General features: G+C 40.3%; 1 protein-coding gene across 1 annotated transcript in view; it reads right to left on the bottom strand.

Annotated features, from left to right (window-relative positions):
* The window catches only part of LOC137321355 (probable E3 ubiquitin-protein ligase RNF144A-A), an 86,536-nt gene extending 68,375 nt beyond the window's left edge, over nucleotides 1-18,161 (bottom strand). The window contains exon 1 of the mRNA XM_067983741.1: nucleotides 17,926-18,161. The gene's annotated coding sequence lies outside the window, so the exon portion shown is untranslated. The remainder of the gene's footprint in view (nucleotides 1-17,925) is intronic.
* Between the last annotated feature and the right edge of the window lie 265 nt (nucleotides 18,162-18,426).

Here is an 18,426-nt window from a genome sequence, read left to right as displayed (position 1 = left end):
TCAAGAGGGCATGCTGGGAAGGCTACAGATTAGGAGGCCTTGAGAGATTGTGGGAAACCACCGTAAACACCAGGGACTGGTTTGGTAGCATCAGTCTGTGTAACCATGGGAAAGAGAGAATGGAACATTCCTGAAAGAGGTTATTTTTGTCAGCAAGAATGGTATAAGAGATAGTTCACGAGACCCACTAGTGCTCAGTGCACAAGTCAGACCAGAAGAACACGGCGCAGGATGTCAGCAGAGAATTAAACTTTCAGTGTACACAAAGCAGAAGAACCGACCATTTCAAGTTTTGAATTGTACTACTGATTTAAAAGGTGTGTGCATCTCTCTGTAAACCTGTACAGTTTTAATGTTAATAAAACAATTAATTAGTTAGAAAAGTTTAAAGTCTTGGTTAATCTCACCTCTGATTACCCTAAAGAGTTAAGAGAGTAAAACAAATACCCTACAATAGTTACAATGAACTGGGTTTCCTTACTATACGCTAACTGAGATGGAGATGTGCACTGACTTATAAATTGCCCTTGGGAAAAATACGATAAAAGACAGACTTTGAAGTCAATCAATGATCAAGAAAGGATCACAAAGAGTACGTGCCTACACAATAGGGACTACTCTTCAAAACTAATTCATTGGCTGTAAAGCACTTTCGGACATGAAATGAACGAAATAAATGCACATTCTTTCTTTTCATATCCTTTCTCTTCTGTTTACCGGCCCAGAATCAGAAGTCATGCATGCTTCCAGATTAAAGCAGATTAAGCCATTGCATTCCCTCTTCAATAATATCTTCCCCCCACTCTAATTTAAAATACTTTCTTGCCAGCTGTTCAACTGCAGGCTAATTTTCAGGCAGCTGTTCTGGACAAACCAACCTTGAATTTAATACAAGGATCAGATCTAAAATTACCTAACCTTTAAAAGAGTCCCAAGAACTGTAGATATGATTTCAATAATGAAATTTCATCTTTCTGGTCCACGGCAACCAGAGGCTATTAGTAGAATGTTCAATTATAAACCCATAATAGAAGTAAAGTCATCAACTTTAGAACAGTTTTATGCAATTTAATCACTTGCAGCAAACAAAGTCGCGTCTGCAACAAAATGAAAAGCAAAGGGAGGTTCATTTTTTTTCCCTCTCAATATTGGGAGTAAAGATTTACCTGTCCATATGGATTCTGTCAATTCTCATTATTAGAATTGAAGCTGAAGTCAGTTCCACAAATGCTGGGTTATCAAAAATGTTTACATTTTGAAAGCTGCAAAGGACAAGGAGAATGCAGAGTATTTAAACTAAACAAGTCACCATACTGTCACACTGTAAACTGGCTAAGGATCCAAAGTGGATTACGTTGAATGAAGAGCGCTGCAGTTCACAATCAAGGCTAAAAAAAGTCAAAAGAAGCATTACCATCTTATTTCTCTACTGAATAACTTCTTTCTAATATATGGCAGAGGCGCACAGCTTGAGGCCCACAGGCTGATCCATTTCACACAGCCTTTGACGCACTGTTTAATTATTTAAACGAATCTTTCAATCACTGCTGCATGAGAAATACAAATATAAGAAAATACAGTAGAGAAGAAAAGACCATTCAGCCTGTCAAACCTACTCCTGACCATCATGTACCAGATCCACTATCTTAGACTCTAACCCACTTAATGTCCTTCAAGAATATGTTACAACATTTCTCCCAAAGATAAATTAAGCAAAATGTCAGTACATCGAGCTATCACTCTTTAATACCTTAACCCTGGCCATTCTTTTCCACAGATGACACATCTTTGAATGAGATTGCCAATTAGTGCCAGGAGTACAGGAATCATTGTACTCCATCGATATTCCAGTATCCAATCATCTGTCTGTACTTTAATCCCATACCTAACCAAATAATATTAATCCAGTTTTTTTTTAAAAATGAATAAATCAACACAGTATTAACTGCAATTGCTGTGAATTTGCTCTGCAGATGTATTACTCTGTAGGGGGGGAATAGCTGAATCTTTGGTATACGAGAAAGAGTTCCTGTGAATGAAGAATGTTATTACTATTGCCACGTTATAACAAAAACTATTCAACTGTTCTACAAACAATTATATATTGAATGCCCCTTAAACCACCAATTAGATGTTCAAAAGTTAGGATTGTAGCTGGGATAATTAACAAACATCAAATTTTAGGATTCTTAATTGTGGGAAGCTTTACTATGCTTTCAGTTGAGTGGAAATATAGTAGCTACATAGAAATTAAAACACAAACAGGCCATTCAGCCCAACCAGTCCATGTTGGTGTTTACCCTCCACACAAGCAATAGTCTTAATCCCATGTGCCGGCATTGCTCCCATATCCCTTTGTTTCTTTTTCCTTAAACTACTTATCTAACCTATTCTGAGATAAGAATATCTAACATGGTCTCTGCTTCAATTACTAACTCTGGTAGTGCATTCCACAACTTCATAATCCTGTTTCTCCTGCTCTCTGTCCTAAATCTCTTCCATGTTATCTTATACCAATGTCCCCTTAATTACAGGAAGCATTCTGTTTCTCTCTACTCTGTCTCATCATTTCATTATTTTAAACACCTCGATCAAATCACCCCATAATGTCCTGTCACAAAGAAAAAGACCCCATTTTCAAGTTTTTCTTCGTATTTGTACTTCCTCATAACAGACAGCATCCTAGTGAATCTCCACTGTACTCTGTTGCCTCAACACCTTCCTATAACGTGGAGCCCAAAACTGGACAGTTATCCAACTGTCGCCTTGGTAAGTGTTTATATAGATTCATCATTCCATCTCAACTTTTATATTGTTTACCTCTTGTCATATAACCCAGTATTCCATTGGCTTGTTTTAAATGCTTATCTACTTGAGGTGCTAATATTAACAGCTAGTTCTCAAACTTCCCAGTTAAATTTAGCTCTTCCCAGATGATGCTTTTATGGACACTGTACTACATATTTAATTATTACAAAATTTGTGCCCTTTTTGTTCCTTTCTCCTCTTACCTACCATCAACATTCAATTGCTGAGGGGAGTAACCTATACCCAGGCCTCTGCCAACGTACTCAAGCCAAGCACTAGAAGATACGCAAACTTGCTATCATTATTTATACTTTCTCTGGTTCACCACCCCCCACCCCCCACCACGCCCACCTTACTCTAGACAGTATGACTGAGATCAGGATTTCTCCATGATTGATGGGTGGGAATCCATATCCCACCATCCAGACAGAATGTGCGGTTATAAACTATCTCTCCACCATACAAATGTTTCTAATGTTATCCATTGTTACAATTTTTGCCATAGCTCCCACCTTGGATTAGCTCCCATCAAACATTCTAACTTTTAAAGATCATGGTTATACAAACTACAACTATGTTTCTTTCCCCCCCACCCCCCTTTTAAAAATGTTTGTACCCATTAAGGTGAGGAATGTTCGTGATGGGAAATGGAACTGTTCCCAGTTCAGATACCCAGTGTCAGCATCAAGCACTCCAAAGTGATGTACATAGGAATTGCTGGACGAAAAGAGACCAAGGTCGATCTAGTTCATATGCTACCATCCTGGAAGTCACATGATACACCGATAAGATTTGTTGACTAATCATAGCAATCAATCTCGATCAATTAGTCTACAACAGACCCAGACATGACATGAGGAAACCACCAATGGTGGAGAGCTTTGGGAGCCGTAGGACCAAAGTCATCTGTTCCTCCCACGCATGCTACATTTGCCATGTCTCAAATGACTCATGTACTGTATCCCAAAACGTTAGATTTTGTTCCAGAAAGTATCTAATTTGCATTTGGGTGAATCAACACTAACTGCTTCCATCGTCTCCCTAGGGATTGTTCCATAGATTGACTACTTGCTCACTGAAATATTGTTTCCGCAGTTTAGTTTTGAATTAGCCCTTTTCAAGCGCAGGCCACGTCCTCTGGTTCTTCTGTTCTGGCCAAGGTAATATAGCTTGTCATGGTCTAAATGATCTAGTCCCTTTAGAATCCTAAAAACAGCAATCATATCACCTCTCAACATTCTCTTTTCTAGTGAGAACATGCCCAATTTACATAAGCGATGCTCATAATCTAATCCCTCCATCCATATATTCATCATCAAGGCAAATTCAAAGGATAGTTATTGTGGTCTGCTTATGAAAACTTCACCCACAACACCATATGCAGAAAGATATGGAAATGTTGGCTTGGATCCAGAACGTCTGGAATTGATACTTTTAGTTGAAGTGTTAAATGGAATCTTCAGATAACATTGTATGCTTTCATTTTGGCCTTCAAAAGGACACCTTTGCATAACAGTGACATTGGGCCAGATTTTGCTGGAGCGGAGCATCTCACGGCATGCCCCATTAGTTAGTTAGATTTGTTCGTGCATGTTTAGGTTTTAAAAATTTTTGCCCACAAAGTTGCCGGATGTGTGAGCTGATAACGGCACGGCAAAGGTCACAGGTTACCTGGGACCTGGTGAACAACGGGGTCAAACCATGTATCTCTTTAACCAATTAAATTTAAGGATTGAGGAATAAAGAGGAAGGACTGAGAAAGAGGGTGGATTACAGTGGGTGAATTCAATGTCAAATCAGTTACAGAAAGAGAAAGAGGGAAAGAGGGATTGGATTAAGAGAAATAAAAAAGAAAAAAAAAGTTTAAAAAATGTAAAATTTAAAATGACATTTTTAAAATCTCTAACAATTAATAACTGAAGGAATGAGACTCCACACTTTTAATAGTTTATTTTCAGTGCCAGAGAGATTGATTAGCAGTAATGAACAATTATCATGTTGTTAAAAGGGTACTTACACTGTTAATTACTAGACTTAACTTTCTGTGGCAAGTTTAATGGGCAATTAATGTGCAAATGCAGCAACTTCATGAAAATCACAGAGGTTAAGTGCTAGATGCCGTTTTGGCAAAGCTAAAAGCAGAGCGGCACAAATTGGCCAGCAACTTGTGGCGATTTGCAATTCATAGGGTATCTCTTCCTCCCTACAAATTGCTGGCTGATCTGTGCATTAACAGCGGCGTGCAACGTCCACACACTATTATCTTTTCAGCAAATTCTGGCCCATTATCCTTTTTTTGGGGTCATTCAATATTTAATTTCTCTGCATCAAATATTGGCCTTAATCATAGTCTGTAACTATAGAGTGTCTGCTAGACCCAGAACAATAGTTTTTTTATATATTTAACAAAAAAGCAAGAGAGACTATCCATCCTGCAGAACGGACAAGTTAGTTTGTCCAGTAATACACACACCAGATTACGTAAACCCTCAAACAGTGGACAATTCCCACTCCCTTCTTTAAGGATAGCCCATACTCACTTTAGTAAGAAACACTTTAGTTTTTTAAGTGCTCAGACTGTACAAGGTTGTCAACAATCCAGTTTCAAACCAGTGTGCAAAATTGTTATGTAACTTTAAGGAATAATTTATATGTAATCAGAGCATCTTTGGTTCCAGCATCATTTAGCTTTGTGTCAGCGTATGTAAGGATAAAGAAGCTGCTGATCGCTCAAAAGCCTATGGTGGCGCAGTTTGCAATTGGCAGCCACTGATTTGAAATTTTCAGGCTCCTTGCTACACATTTTTTATCTCCAGCAGCTTCTTATAAGTTTGCCATTAATAGAGAAGCTGAAGTTGGGGTCGTTACCAAATTCTGCTTTTGTGCTTGCAAGAAGTAGCGATCCTAAAGCCCTCTCCGAGGAGATGAATTTGCTAATAGGCCTCAGTTCAAGCTTGGGTTGCTTGATTTCATTCCTCCCCAAATTCAGAAACTCAGCAGCATTGACTGAAATCATGCACAGTCTTCAGTCATGACTGTTGGACATTCAGTGTATCCTCTCACTCTACTATTTTATTTTTGCTATTGCAGTAAAGGAAAAAAAAAATCTTAATTTCTACCTCTATTCAGGGGCCATCAAACATAGAATCACAGAATGATATAGCACAAAAGGAGGCCATTTAGCCCATCATGCCTGTGCATGAAGCTGCAGTTTATACAAAATATTTTACAGTAACTGCTGTCCTAACAGAAAATTATACTGTCTCTTACCACCCCACCCCACCCCATTAGTGGGTCTTCTTGAGTGGTGCATTTGAGATCAGAGGACTAAACTGAAACAATTCCTCTCAGGTGAGTCAGTGACTGTGAAACACAGCATTCAGAGACACACAAGAACTTAAGCATGGAATGAGAATGCCATTTGGTTTACTAACCCTCTCTTTTAACAGATGGGTTGCTAGACTTCAACTAATTTACTTGACCTGAGGCAAGAGTAAGGAAAATTAATAACCACAGGCAAAATAAAGCCCTCAAATCTTCCTTTTAAAGTAAATGTAACAAAACTTCAGGATATCAATCTACATCATTCAAGATGTGGAGATGCCGGTGATGGACTGGGGTTGACAATTGTAAACAATTTTACAACACCAAGTTATAGTCCAGCAATTTTATTTTAAATTCACAAGCTTGTGAATTTAAAATAAAATTGCTGGACTATAACTTGGTGTTGTAAAATTGTTTACAATACATCATTCAACTCTGACCAGTTTCATTCCACAGATGACAATACTCTTGGTCAAGGCAACACAAGAACCGTAGCGTTACGGAGAGAATTTGTTCCATGTGGAATAAAACGTACTTATTGAACAAGAGTGCAGACTGAAAACTTAACATTACTGCTGATGGCAAAGGTACTCAATTTCCCCACCACTACTTTCTCCCCTCCTCACCTGAAGGTACCGGCTGTTGCTGGGGTATGGTCCGTGGATGGTAGCAGCTCTCTGGTACCTCCCTTATATGTATGTGCCTAAATGGTGTTAGGCTGTTTAACTGTGGGGTCATCAGAGCCAAGCCCAAGATACAAGATATTTGCTGTAACCATTTATACCTCCTTTGGGCCTGTACTTTGTTTCCATAGTTGTCTCATTATCACTTCCTTTAGCACGATCATCCCTTTCATCATTTAGTCACTCCTGCCTTCCACCCTATCACTGACCTTTCCCTTTTGTTCTTTTCCTCTTCCCCCTTCCTCTGTATTTGCTAAAAGCTGTTCATCTTTCATATTTTCCATTTCTGATGAAAGGTAATCGTCCTGAAATGTTAACTGTTTCTCTCTCCACAGATGCCGCCTGACCTGCTGAGCGTTTCCAGCATTTTCTATTTTTATTACCCAAGATACAAGGTTTTTTTTTTGATTCGATGCAATATAATTTCAGCTTTACATTCAAAATCCCTATTCTCACTTAAAAACCCTTATGCTTACCTATCCCTTCCTGTCTCAGCAATATCCTCCAGCTTTACATGAACGGATTCCCTTTCCTGTTATCAGTTTTGTATTTTTGTTGACTGGTGTTGTTTTACTGGAAAGCAGTGGCATTTAGCACATGCTGGTTATGTTAGTGAATTGTCTAGAAGCCGTAATTTCAGACTTCTATTAATTTACCTTTATTAATTCAGCTGCCTGGACTTTAAGCTCTGGAATTCCCTCCCTAAACCTCTCCGCCCCTCTCTCCTCCTTTAAGGCGTTCGTTAAAACCTACCTCTTCCTGTCCTATTATCTCCTTATGTGGCTCGGTGTCAAATTTTGTCTGATAATCGCTTCTGTGAAGCGCCTTGCGACGTTTTACTACCTTAAAAGGTTTAATACAAACGCAAGTTGTTGTGGTTGGTGTTACCTTCCGCACATCAGTTTTTGTCTTTCCAATAAGTTGAATGGTGTTCTTTGATTTCTGTATTTTGGTTCTGTTCAACATCTCTTACACATTAGTAATGCTGCCATCCTAATGGGCATTCCTGTATTTTACTGTATTCCTGTTGGCAATACAGACACAGGATTACCCTATCTTTCCTGGCTCCTAAGAAAACAGCTGTCAAAATCCTCAGAACATATACAAGACTGGGTATGTTGTCAGAAAATCTCTGGATTGCAGTGCATGCCAGTTCCCTTGGGGTTCAGGGTAGTGGGCAGTCAGGAAGTAAGAACAAGGTGAAGATTGGGAGGGAAACAATAGCAGGAAAAAGAGAAAAACAGCATGATAAAAGCCAAAAAAGAAAGAAAAACAGAGACCAGGAGAAAAAGTTAGCAAAAGCAGGTATTGAGAGAAGCAGAGGCGAGAGAAGGAATATATCCAGAAACAGTCAGTTATACAAATGTTAGGCTATTTAAACATGTATGCACATGAGCAAAAATAAAGAATGGAAACAGTTTCACAGTGTGTATTTGCGTTCATGTACATACAGGAAATACAGCAAAAATGCAGGGAGAAAGTGTCCGATCATGATAGGGGAGCACTGCATTAAGTGTCAGATGATGGTTTGCACAAGTTTTAGGATCAAACAGTAATAAGATTTTTAACTGTGGGACAAGAGTCCTGTACATAAGTAACTGTAACTTTTAGCTTCCGTGATCCTAAAATGCAAATTCTTGCAAAACTCAAGACCAATCCCAATTGCCTAGTTCAATTGTCAGGTCTCTTCATTTCACTGAAGCACGAGTACATTAATAGATTACATTTAGTATGTTTTTGGTGCTTGCAATTCAGCCTGTGTAGGGAGGAGAACATTTAAATATTGGATTTTGATATCTCAAACCAAAACCTGTTTAATTCACTAATTTTGTAGCAGCACTTTATTTCAGACAGTTATATTGGTTTCAGTCAAAATAATTGTGGGACAATGGGCGGTGGGGGGTAAAATGTAGCTTTATAGGATGTCACAGGGTACGTATAAACTGTGCCAGAGTAGGATTTAAGGTCTGCAAGAACCTCAGTTGAGGCACCAAAAGCTATTTCAGCAGGTTTGAAGTATTGTGCCAAGGAATATAACATAAAACCTGTGGCTTCAAAACAATTCTAAGTACCCTTTAAATGATACATTAAGAAGGAATTAGGGGTTACGGGAAGCGGGCAGGAAATTGGACATGAATTTAAATTTGAGGTTAGGATCAGATCAGCCATGATCTTGTTGAATGGCGGAGCAGGCTCGAGGGGCCGATTGGCCTACTCCTGCTCCTATTTCTTATGTTCTTATTCCCTTAATTCAATTTTGACTTTGTACATGTACAACTCATTAAAGAAACTCATACAGTCACATGCATGGTGACCTTTGATACATTATGCTCACATTACGATGGTAATAAATGAAATTCAACTAGTACACATCAATATGTATTTAACCTATTAGGAAGAGGACAGTCCAGCTCCGGAAAGAGTGGACATTAAGCATCACTATGTTAGGGCCATAGCAAGAGAATCTGAAACTCAAAACCTCCACTCACTCAATTTTGGGGCTGGGGAGAATGGCCAGGTTACTTTTCATTTTTCCTAATTAAACATTTCTATTTCCCCTCTTGTTTAAGAGAAAGAGACAGAAAATACAATAGATATGGAATGAAAGTGAGTAAGAGAGAACAGACCAAAGAAAGGTTAAGACATTAACTGGTGTACAAAAACACCACAAGCTCGAAAAACTGGAAGACAAATTAGATGATCCGTCTCAGCGCTGAGAATGGCTAAAACAGCAGAATACTGACCTCGGTATATCCCATCGGAAATGCTCAATGCCTTAGCACTCCTTTTCAATGAAATTTGTTTCATACTCCCGCTGATCCTAATGCGCCCTTTTGTTTAAAGTTCAGCTGAGCTGCTATCATGCCAATGGGAAAGTTTTGAGGTAATATTTATTTCACTTGCATTCATATAACATTACTGTGCAAGAATAATTTTTAAACCCTGCAATTTCCAATAATTAACTCAAAGGCATGTAAAAGGTAGTCACGTCAAGTATTAACTTTCAAGTACCAAATACTCTGCTATGGCTTGTGTCAAAATAATCACTTGTCTTGGTCAACCCCCTCACACCTGCATACACACTCCAGCACACTCTACTCCCTAATTAGGTACGTTACAGAAATTCTGAACAGTGCCAAAACACAAATACGTTAACATTTGACAAGCAACACATTTTATGTTCATGGGATGGAATTTTCTCCATATGCACAATGAATGAAGAAAAACGTTCCACTGAACAGCAAAATTACTGTTGCACCAGGCCCTATTTACTGCACATATCTTAATGTATACAATTTGTAAATGCCATTTAGTGCAATATGTAAAGAAAAAAGAATGCAGAACAATCCACACTATCACCAAAATCCTGGTGGGGTGGGGGGGGGGGGGGGTGGTGGCGGGCGAAGAGAAGAGAAAAAGAGAAAGAGAAAGAAGAAGAATTTAACATACTACTGCATTTCTACTTTGGTGCCTTTCAGCATTTTGATTGGATTACAGTAGCCCACGGACATCCTGTTTCATCTCTCTGAAGGCCAGTCCTGTTGGCAATACAAGAGATAGAAGGCCTTTTTACATTGTTGCGCTGGTGTCAACTCCAGATGCACAAGTCTTGCACAGTCGATGCACTTCAGAATATAAATTATTTGCCTCTGTTCAGCCTATGTCAGTAAAGATCCAAAATTTCCTAGGGCTCAGGCTCTGCTGCTGGTGGTCTGACCTTGGTCCCTAGCCTACTAAATGTGCTAAGTGAGTTTGGCACATCAGCGGACGGTGTCATGATGTTCAATTGTGTTATAATGCAGTTTATTTAAAACTGAAGTACATAATATTAGCCGATCTCCTGTGGCATTACTCAGTGATACAAACCAAATGATGTTAAAATTGAAGAGAATATGGATGGGCCAAGTGTAATGGAGCAATAATTTGTTCTCTATGATAATATATCAAAACTAAATGTATTGCGAGATAGACACAACCTCCCCCCACACCACCTCATACATACAGCTTTAAAAACTGCAGATACGAGGGTCTGTTAAAAAAAATGGTTTCCAACAAGCTTTAATTTGACATGGCTACAGTGGCTAATGTGAACAGGAGAGCATGATACACAAGAGGTCTGCTTGAATGCCCCTCTCCTGAGACTCCATTAAAAGGAACAGGAGTAGGCCATTTAGCCCCTCGAGCCTGTTACGCCATTCAATGAGATCATGGCTGATCTTTGACCTCACTCCGTACACCCGCCTTAGCCCCATACTCGTAATACCTTTGCTTAACAAAAATCTATCAATCTCAGCTTTAAAATTCTGAGATTGAAAAATCAGAGAAGGTTATCTGCTGAAGCACAGAGCAGGCATTGCAAAGAGAATGGATCGTGAACTGAGCGGGAACTTGAGAATCTGGTGAGAGCGGGACTCTGGTAAAGTAGTGGGTGAATTGAAATTTAGTTTAAAATTTAACTTAGAACTTTAAAAGAAACTGCAAGTTAGTTAACAGAAACTACAAGTCAGTAGCAGTTAATAGCTGTAAGCATTTGCCTGAATAGAGGGTAATTACTGTGAGCTGGAAGCTGATTCAGCAGTTGTTACTGCTGTTCTCAAAAGATGTATTAAGAGAAGGTTATCTGCTGAAGCACAGAGTGGATTATGAACTGAGTGGGAACTTGAGAACTTGGCGCTAAATTTAGAAGTGAAAAAAAACACCAAAACAGACTAAAAAGTAATTATCTATAAATAAATATAGACTAAGATATGGCAGAGCAGGTTGTGTGTCTGGACTGCAGTATGTGGGAGATTGTGGATATTGAAAATGTCCTGAGCGAACACATCTGCAAATCTCTCCAACTCAGACATTAGGCTGGGGTGCGCGTTGGAGACACTCCGACATGTAAGGGAGAGGGAGGAGTATCTGGACAGTTTTCTCCAGACCTCGGTCACACCTCGTAGAGAGGTACAGGATCAGAACAGGGTTGGTGTGACAGATAATGTACACAGTAAGGGGAACCCAGGTGAGATAGAGGACGAGGATCCGCAGAAACTGATCCGATCCAACATGTACAATGAACTTGCTACCTGTGAAGATAAGGATAAAGACTGTCGGAAGGACAGCCAGAATGCTGACCATGGCACCCTGGAGCAGGAGACTTTCCAAAGGGAGGAGAATGAGGCGAAGTGTAATGTGGCAGTTGTAGGGGATTCAATAATTAGGGGGACAGATAGCATCCTTTGTAAGCAGGATCGAGAGGCCCACATGGTATGTTGCCTACCTGGTGCCAGGGTGAAGGACATCTCAAACTGGCTTGAAAAGATATTTGAGGGAGGGGGAGGGTACAGTCATTGCGGTACATGATGGGATCAACAACATAGGAAAGAGTAGGCAAAAGGTCCTGATCAGAGAGTACCAGGAGCTAAATTTTAAAAAACAGGACCTCAAGGGTTATAATCTCTGGATTATTACCTGAGCCACATGCAAATTGGTATAGGGATAAACAGATTAGGGAGGTGAACACATGGCTGAAGGATTGGTGTGGGGGAAGAGGGGTTCCATTTCATGGGAGACTGGCACCAGTACCGGGACAGGAAGGAACTGTACCGTTGGGATAGGCTCCACCTCAACCAGGCTGGGGCCAGGATCCTAGCGGAAAGGATAAATAGGGTGGGGACAAGGACTTTAAATTACTGGAGTGGGGGCGGGGGCGGGGAGAGAAGAGGGCTCAGGTGGAAAAGATAGTATAAATAATAATTTTAAAAGCAAACAAAAAAGTGGAGTGATAGTCAGAAATTATGCTTCAGGTAAAGGGACAACTAAAAGATGCAAAGCAATTCATTAGGAAAGAGAAATGTTAGAAAAACAACATTAGAGCAGGAGGACAGGTTAGGGTTTGTGGCCCAAATAAACATTCTTTATACAAACGCACAGAATATAAGGAATAAATGGAACGAATTGCAGGCATAAATTCAATTTAGAGGGTACGACATAGTAGATATTAATGAGACATGGCTGCAAGACGGTCAGAACTGGGAACTGAATGTACCAGGTTATAAGGTCTACAGAAAGGATAGGGAAACTGGTAGAGGAGTAGCCTTAGTGATTAAGGATGAAATTACTCCAATTATATGTGAGGATATATAGAGGTAAGCAGACAGAGGAAACTTTATGGGTAGAATTAAGAAATAGGAAAGGATTTAAGATTGTAGTGGGAGTTGTGTATAGGCCCCCTGGTAGCAGCTATGAAGTGGCAGAATATATAAATGCAGAGATTAGACAAGCATGTAGCAAAGACAGAGTGGTTTTAATGGGGGATTTTAACTTTCATATTGAATGGGATAAGCAGACGAGCTCGTGTCAGAAAGGTAGCAAAGTTCGAATGTGCTCAGGATAGCTTTCTGCAACAATATGTCCTAGAACCAACAAGGGGAAGGCCATATTAGATTTAATAATGAGTAATGAGCCAGATTTAGTTAAACAGCCTAATGGTGCGTGAACATTTATCTAATAGCGATCATAATATGATGAGTTCAACGGTCTGTTTGAAAGGGAGAAACCCTGATCAGCTACTAAGATTCTAAATTTAGGTAAAGCTGACTTCAATGGGATGAGACAGAGACTGTCCACAGTAAACTGGGCAAATCTGTTAATGGGTAAAATGACAGAAGATCAGGGGGAGGTGTTCAAAAAAGAATTTAACTTGATACAGAACCCATATACCCCTAAGAAGCAATAGCTCTACTTTTTTACAATTATATTTGGGAAAGAAAAGGGTGGTCAAGAGCAAGGTGGGCCCCTTAAAAACTGATAATGGTGTTACTGTAAATGAAATGAAAATAAGGAAATGACAGACATGTTAAAAAATTACTTTGCATCAGTATTTACAGTGAAGAGGATAGCTCACCAGACACCCCAAGGAAACTAATTTTGAATTGGGGACGGGGACCCAACATTTTAAATCTCAGACAATTTATAACGTAAAGGTGCTTTACAATCCAGTTTGCATTCTTGTTATATTAGGATTTTCAGGCAACGTTTACAATCACAACACTGTAAATGCAGCAAGAAAGTGCCATTGCAGAACCACCAAATCTAAATGGTAGTGTTGAGCCCACTGAGACCAATTCAGCCCAACTCTAGTCTGCCACCTGGTACAAACAACATCCCACACAACTCAACGAGCTCACTTAAGTTGCCATTTACACCTTCCGAGCAGCACAATTCCGAGTGTTAGGCTCACTGAATAATGCGACAGTAGCTAGGTATAATATTTGCATAGCCAAATTATAATAGTTGCACAGGCTTCCTCTAAAATTCAGAGCACCACTGCAAATTAATAATGCATGACATATTTGTTAGTGAAAGCAGAGTGGTGCTCTGAGCTTCAAAATCAGTCAGAGCACCTGATTGTGTATAGTCTGAAAATCCTTGTTTGGCACGATCGAGGGAGCATTACTCAATACACTTTACTATGCTAGCTAATACTAACAAGGGTATTAGCATCTACAAGATAGTAACTGACCTGGTACCTCACTAAGAAATTGAAACCTGTTCAAAATCCTCCCACTTGTCACAACCAGTATTTTCTTATGTAAGGAATCTTACAACACCAGGTTATAGTCCAACAGTTTTATTTGAAAATCACAAGCTTTTCAAATGAAACTGTTGGACTATAACCTGGTGTTGTAAGATTCCTTACATTTGTCCACCCCAATCCATCACCGGCATCTCCACATCATGGGTAGTATTTTCTTACATCACTGAACTTGTAGGAGACACAGAGGTCACTCCAAAAGGATGCATGACAATTATGATCTGCCAAATAGTTTTAGGAGTGAAAATAATTGTGATTTTATACAACTTGGGAATCAAATGCATACAAGGAAAGTCCACCCAGATTTGAGCATCAAGTATCTATCTGTGGATGTAAAGTAAGTAGATATAAACACTAGATAAAACTTTGATATCCTTAGAAAACTACAACATTCAAAAATACAATTTAGATTAGAATCATAGAATGATACAACAGAAGGAGGCCATTCCATCCATCATGCCTGTGCCGGCTCTTTGAAAGAGCTATCCAATTAGTCCCACTCCCCGGCACATTCCCCATAGCCCTGCAAATTCCCCCCTTCAAGTCTTTATCCCATTCCCTTTTGAAAGTTATTATTGAATCTGCTTCCACCACCCTTTCAGCCAGATCATAACAACTCGCTGTGTAAAAATCTTTTCCCTCATGTCGCCTCTGCTTTCTCCCCCCTCCAATCACCTTAAATCGATGTCCTCTGGTTACCAACTTTTCTGCCCCGAGAAACGGTTTCTCCTTATTTACTCTGTCAAAACCCTTCATCATTTTGAACACCTCTATCAAATCTCCCCTTAACCTTCTCTGCTCTAAGGAGAACAACCGCAGTTTCTCAAGTCTCTTCACGTAATTGAAGTCTTTCAACCCTGGTACCATTCTAGTAAATCTCCTCTGCACCCTCTCAAAGGCCTTGACACCCTTCCTAAACTGTGTTGCCCAGAATTGGCCACAATACTCCAACTGGGGCCTAACCAGTGTTTTATAAACTTCCTTGCTTGTGTGCTCTATTTATAAGCAAAGGATCACATATGCCTTTTAACAACCTTCTCAACTTGTCCTGCCACTTTCAAAGACTTGTGCACATATACCCACAGGTCTCTCTGTTCCTGCACCCACTTTAAAATTGTAGCATTTATTTTATATTGCCTCTCATTCTTCCTACCAAAATGCATCACTTCACTCTTCTCTGTATTAAATTTCATCTGCCATGTGTCTGCCCATTTCACCAGTCTGTCTATGTCCTCCTGGAGTCTGTTACTATCCTCCTTACTGTTTACTTCATTTCCAAGTTTCATGTGGATCTTTGAAATTATGCCCTTTGTACCCAAGTCCAGGTCATGAATATATATCAAAAAGAGCAGTGGTCCCAACACTGACCCCTGGGGGACACCACTGTGCACTTGACTCCAGTCTGAAAAACAACTGCTCACCACAACTCTTGTTTTCTGTCCCTTAGCCAATTACATATCCACGCAGCCACTGACCCTTCAATCCCATGAAAAGGTAATGTCAGAAATGGGATTATCCTGCAATTTGTAACACCAAACCCGATCGGAGAACTCTAAATGTGGGGTTAAAAGATATTTGACTTCGACAACTCATCTAACAGCTCAATGGACAGAAGCACTGCCTGAAGTAGTCCCAGGGCTGATCCTTGATCTGAATCAGGGCTGTAGTGAGGATGCTAAAATTCAGAGTTCCTGAACTGGGGGGGGGGGGGGGATGGAAGGGGGAAGAAAGGAAAATAAAAATCATACTAGATTGCCACTGCTAATTACCACCCAATGACCCTTCTAAATACCTCATATCTGGGTGTTGAGTGAAAATAGAAAGTAACGCTGCCCTCATTGTTGAATAATCTGCTACATTTAGTATTAACAGGCTATTTCACCTATTCAAAATCAGCTGCACATATCCTGTCCCACACTAAGTTCCACTCGCCCATCGCTCCAGAACTCACTGATCTACATTGGTTGTTTGTTTCCATTCGGTTAAATTTAAAATTCTCAACTTCAAATCCCTCCACAGTCTCACCACACTCCTCCAGTTTTGTATCTCTTCCCACACCTTTCAGTTTTCTGACTCTGGCCTCTTGTGCAATCACCCAAGCATCAGTGGCAGAACCTTCTTCAGCCTTGGTCCTACTCTCAAACTCCCAACCTGAACCCCTGCAGTCTTTCCACTTCTCTCACCACTTCAAAAATCTTCTCAAAATCCATCTTTTTGACCACACCTTCACTCATTCTAACTTTTCCCTCCATGAATGAGTTTCTTCTATATTTCCATTTACAAAACACATTGGGATTTTTTTTACATTGAAGGAAATACATAAAAGCAAGCTGTTACTGTCTGGGCTCATACCTGAAGAGCAATAGCCACTGCCTGTTGAACCATAACCCAGCATGATTCAGTTCATTTTGGGGATTTTGTTTCTAAAAGTGAGACTTGCATGGCAATAATGCAAATAAAGTATTATATTGATTTTCTGGGGAATTTATGCATTAAAATTCACACCAATTTGCAGCCCATTAAATAGCAACAGTGGTCAATATTAATTACCTCTCCTTGAAAAGCAAATTTTGCTTAATACTACAAACTATATTCCCAAATGCACATTTCTTCTATGCAAATGGGTTTGCCAGTATTAAATTGTAAAGACATACCCGGTAGATACTGTTCTAAGCTCAAGATACACCATGATCTGCAAGTCATATACAATAATTTAGTAGTCTGCACAAAAAAGGAAGCGACAGGACACGATATTTTCCATGATTCACTCATTCATTTGTTTAAGCAGAAATAAGAAAACATCAAAAACGCATTAGTTAGCAAAGCAATTTTCTCTAACGCCTACGATTAGGATAACGGAGACAAAACCTACCAAGTATGCCATCTAAAGGCTTGATTTTAACAAGGATTTACCACCAAGCACCTTGATTTTTGCGTGCAATGCAAGGTTGAAAATTGAATCAATTTTAAAATGGAAAGTCATTTCCGCATATGACCACTCAGTGCAATGTTTTATTTGTTTAACAGAAATATGTAGCCCTCCTAAAGAGAAATTTATTAAATAATCGGGTTACCATTGATGCACGCCACCCGTCATTCGGCAGACCTTACAATTGAGATGCAGTTCCCAATGTTAGACAATAATGGACACTGAAAAAAAAGGTTGCTGCTAAAATCTTGGGCAGCATTTCCTTTGTGCCCAATTCGCCTACGTTCCTCTAACAGTAATATTAACTAAGTATCGATACTATGAAAGGAACTAACGTGTTACAAAGACAGCTCCGACCGGCTGGACGAAGTCCCAGTGGGGGGGGGGGGGGGGATACAATGCATTAGGTATATTAATTCGTTACTGCCCCCGTGGTGAAAATGATGCCACATTTCAGACCGCTTCGACTCTAAAGTTGCTGATTGCATGAAGGGCAATCAGAGCGGATCCGAACCGTGGATTACTTCAGATTCCCATCCGAGCTCATCACCCCAACACGCACAAAGGGTTCACTTTAAAAAAAAATGACACGCAGGACCCACCTTTGTCTCTGGTTAGTGTTCAGTTGTAAAAACCTATCCAGGCAGAAACTCGCCTTCAGCTGTCCGAGATCGCGGCTGTGGTTTTTTTTTCTCTCCCGTCTCTTTTACCCAGACTCGGGACCCTCGTCCTTTTATTTCTCTCTATATTGTCTACAAAGGTGGCACCGGCTGCACTCCATCAGCTGCCGGCTGCGTCACTGCCAACATCGCCAGCCCTCCCTCACGCTGCGCTTGGTGCAGCTTCGGCCAATGAAACCCAAGACACCATCGATATATGGAGAGAGAGAGTGGGGGAGAGTAAACCCGCGCGTGGAAAGCGGGGCGACTTGAGTAGAACGCCGGGTGAACCGTTGCTAGGCGGCGGCTAGAATGCGACGTCGGCCGTCACTATAGCGGCGGCTCCAGCCTCATCCCCCGGGGCTGAATGGGTTGCTTTAGGGAGCCTGTCGCCTCGCTCGTGTTACCGGGTGACAGCGGCTCGAGTCTGGCGATGTGTGGTGC

Source organism: Heptranchias perlo, chromosome 5 (genome assembly GCF_035084215.1).
Source record: "Heptranchias perlo isolate sHepPer1 chromosome 5, sHepPer1.hap1, whole genome shotgun sequence".
Lineage (NCBI taxonomy): Eukaryota > Metazoa > Chordata > Chondrichthyes > Hexanchiformes > Hexanchidae > Heptranchias > Heptranchias perlo.
This window is presented reverse-complemented; position numbering and strand designations above follow the sequence as displayed.